The following is a 4,221-nucleotide window of genomic DNA, read 5'->3' as shown; positions in this document are numbered from 1 at the left end:
GCTAACATTTATGATAGCAAATTTCAATTTATCCCCCAAAAAATGACTGCTTTTTTCGTCTTTTGAGCGTCTAGTCATGAAATCTATGCAGCCTACTCAATCACTTTTTATAGCTTGTCACGTTCGTTTAGAGATGGATTGGACCAAGGTGCAGCGTGGTAGGCGTACATCTTACTTTATTAAAAATGAACACCGAAAAAAACAACAAATGCAAACGAAACGTAAAGTTCTGGGCTGCTCACAGGCAGCTACACAAAATCAAGATCCCACAAACTAAAGGTGGAAAAAAGGCTGCCTAAGTATGATCCCCAATCAGAGACAACGATAAACAGCTGCCTCTGATTGGGAACCATACCCGGCCAACAAAGAAATAGAAAAACTAGAATGCCCACCCAAATGACACCCCGATCTAACCAAATAGAGAAATTAAAAGGCTCTCTAAGGTCAGGGAGTGACATCCCCCCCCCCCCCCCCCTCCAAAGGTGCGGACTCCGGCCGCAAAACCTAACTCAATGGGGGAGGGCCCGGGTGAGCATCTAGCCTCGGTGGCGGCTCCGGTTCGGGAAGTAGACCCCGCTCCGCTCGCTGATCCCTCCGCTTCCGTGGAACCGGACCGTGGATCGTCGCCGGAGACTCCGGACCGTAGATCGTCGCCAGGGACTCCAGACCGTGGGTCGTCGCCAGAGGCTCCGGCCCGTGGGTCCACTAAAACCACTTAGCATCTCGAGTGACGGAGTCGCCACTATTAACCACGAAAAATGAGTGATGTAGGCGAAAACAGTGGCAGTGATAGCCATGGAGAAGGAGCAGCTTCCAACGAAGAAATTATTGATAAAAAGAGTTAAACTGTTTCAGTAATTTGGAAGTGGTTTGGCTTTTTGAAGTCCAACAAAGAGCAGAGTAATGTTCGGTGCAAATTGTGCCATAGACATTGTGACTACGAAGTCCGGTAATACGACAAACCTTTTTCAACATCTGAAGCAAAATCACTCTTTGGAACATGCAGGAAGTTTGAGTTTGCACCACAGTATTGATAAACGCCCCTCAAGCACCAGCCAATCTAGGGATGTTTGACCGAAGCAGTCAACACTGACAGTGTTTATGCCCTACAGCTAACATCGAAAAGACAAAGACATCACAAATGCTATTATGCATTGCATTGCTAAGGACATGCTACCAATTAGCACAGTCGAAAAGGAAGGTTTCAAGAGGCTTATCAATTTAATTGACCCCAGGTACGTGCTCCCTGGCCGCAAACATGAAACAGTTTTCCTTAAAGTATAATTTTATGTGTAGCTCACATAATAATTAAAAAAAATGTAACCTTTATTTATCTAGGCAAGCTAAGGGTTAGGGTTGAACCGGGATGTAGACATGATGCTGGGGTTAGGGTTGAACCGGGATGTAGACATGATGCTAGGGTTAGGGTTGTGGTTAGGATTACAGTTGTTGGGATATTGAAATAACATTTTAGAGTTAGGATGCCATTTCAGACGCACCCACATAGCACCTACCCTAACCCTAACTCTAACCCTAGCTTCATGTCCACATCCCGGTTAAACCCCTACCCTAGACACAACCACAAACAACCCTAACCCTAGCTTCATGTCCACATCCCGGTTAAACCCTTACCCTAGACACAACCACAAACAACCCAAACCCTAGCTTCATGTCCACATCCCGGTTAAACCCTTACCCTAGACACAACCACAAACAACCCAAACCCTAGCTTCATGTCCACATCCCGGTTAAACCCTTACCCTAGACACAACCACAAACAACCCTAACCCTAGCTTCATGTCCACATCCCGGTTAAACCCTAACCCTAGCCACAACCACAAACAACCCTAACCCTAGCTTCATGTCCACATCCCGGTTAACCCCTTACCCTAGACACAACCACAAACAACCCTAACCCTAGCTTCATGTCCACATCCCGGTTAACCCCTTACCCTAGACACAACCACAAACAACCCTAACCCTAGCTTCATGTCCACATCCCGGTTAAACCCTTACCCTAGACACAACCACAAACAACCCTAACCCTAGCTTCATGTCCACATCCAGGTTAAACCCTAACCCTAGACACAACCCTAACCCTAACTAATCTAATAACTGATTGAGGAACAGTGTACTGAGCCTAATAAAGTGGTGAATAGTTTGCTTTTATCTGCAATGAATTGAGTTGGGCCTTGGCTTCAGTACTGATATAGAGAACCAGACTGTCCATCTGCCAGAGTTCAACTTCTTTAAAAGCTAAAAGCAGTGAGCAACTCCAGCCCAGCTTTGACACACACACACACACACACACACACACACACACACACACACACACACACACACACACACACACACACACACACACACACACACACACACACACACACACACACACACACACACACACACACACACACACACACACACACACACACACACACACACACACACTCCAGCTCTCAGCTAGGCCCAGTGCCATCCAGACAGACTGAGTGAGATTCCAGAGGGACAGAGAGACAGTCACAACTCATGAAGTGGTAATCAATGACAAACCAATCACAGGTCAGAGCCCAGAGCCTGCCATCCTACATCAAGACTGATCCTGGAGAGTCACCAGGCCTCCCCAGGCCTCCCAAGGGCATCAGGCATTCACAACTCTCACATTCACACACATAACAATGTTGTCCATGTAAATACTCTCCTTCTACTGTGGGCCAACATCAATGGTCTGTTCAAGAAAAATCTCCACTGTTTTCAGGTCACTTTGTACTGTCCTTTGACTGTAGTTCAACAGTCAATACCCATTGACAGTGATGGTTGTTTATTTAGCTTACGGAGCTGATAAAGTGTATTGAACCAGACTGAGAGGTAAAGACCTTGTTTCTTTAATAATAAATCATTATGGGATGTTCTCTAGGAGCTGTTATTATCAACAACAGCTATCACTGTCCATGTATATTGGCATTCTAATGAGTTGAATGGTCTCATGGAGTGTTAAATATGTTGAATTATGGTCAAAGGTTGTGGGCAGACAGTTGTGGCATTTCAGAGCTTTTGATGACAAGTACTATATCAAGGTGCATTACAGAATGAATATGATTATATTTGTTCCTCAGAAAGAAAGAAAAAATAACTTGGAGTTTTTTTGATTTCAACATTTTTATTCAATGGCTTGTCTCATTTACATCATTGTAAAGAGCAGCATCTAGTACCAGGACTCGTTGATACGCCTCATGCTCTGGAACCTCATGCCACCCATGCCGCCCATGCCACCCATGCTTCCCATACCCATGCTGAAGTGCCTGTACTCTCCAGGCCTCATGAACATCATCCTGCCTCTGAAGTGGGGCATCTCATACATGAGCCAGTGGCCGTCCTGGATGTTGCAGGACATACAGCTGGACATGCGGTAACGATCCATGATGTTGTCACAGTCCTCCATGATCTCGTGGCTCTGACCGCCGAAGCTCTCTCTCTCGTAGATCTTCATCCTGTAAGATCCCCTGTGCATCGGGATCATGCGGCAGGATCTCATACCATTGGCCATTCCCATCATGTGGTAGTCAGCATACTCTCCCCTCCTCATGAAGTACTGGTTTCCCATGTAGTTGGGGCGGTCATACAGCATGAAGCAGCCACCCTCAACCTTGCAGGAGTGGCAGCGGCTCAGGAAGGAGTACATGTCAGGGCAGTCGGTGCTGCACTCATGGGAGCGACCCATGAAGTTCCTGTCCTCGTAGAAGACTATCCTGCTGTTCATGTTGGGCATTTTGGCTTGCTTCGTGGGGGGTCCTGCTGTTGCTGCTGCTGCTGCTCTGGAACTGATATCCTACTGGTTTAAAACCTTTCTTTTTATACCTGTGGCCCCATTGTACAAACCGCTGACTTAGCAACATGGCATAGAGGCCCATAATGCACTGAGGTTTGTCCACATTCCATGGACTGGGTCTCTCAAAAGACCTTAAAAAGGCTGTTTCTCTCAGAACAAAATAACACAAAGACTTTGTGAAAGGGTTAACAATGTAGAGTTACAGCCTTGGAATTGTAAAGTGTGCATATTGTTCATTGCACAATACCTTCCTAAGTTTGAGGTTTTTGTCCATATTCAGTATTATGAAAGGATTATTTGCGGTCACGCAGAACGGGTGTGTTGTGACCCTTGTAAAATGCACTTTAAATACATTTGACTTCACAATATGTATTGTGTTTGGAAAGATCATT

The 4,221-nt window shown here is 45.8% G+C and overlaps 1 pseudogene; it reads right to left on the bottom strand.

Annotated features, from left to right (window-relative positions):
• Positions 1-3,146: 3,146 nt before the first annotated feature.
• On the bottom strand, positions 3,147-3,911 carry LOC129817013 (gamma-crystallin M2-like; annotated as a pseudogene).
• Positions 3,912-4,221: the final 310 nt, after the last annotated feature.

The sequence above is a fragment of the Salvelinus fontinalis genome, chromosome 19, assembly GCF_029448725.1.
Source record: "Salvelinus fontinalis isolate EN_2023a chromosome 19, ASM2944872v1, whole genome shotgun sequence".
Taxonomy (NCBI): domain Eukaryota; kingdom Metazoa; phylum Chordata; class Actinopteri; order Salmoniformes; family Salmonidae; genus Salvelinus; species Salvelinus fontinalis.
Note: the sequence above shows the minus strand (reverse complement) of the source record. Positions and strands in the feature narration are given on the sequence as shown.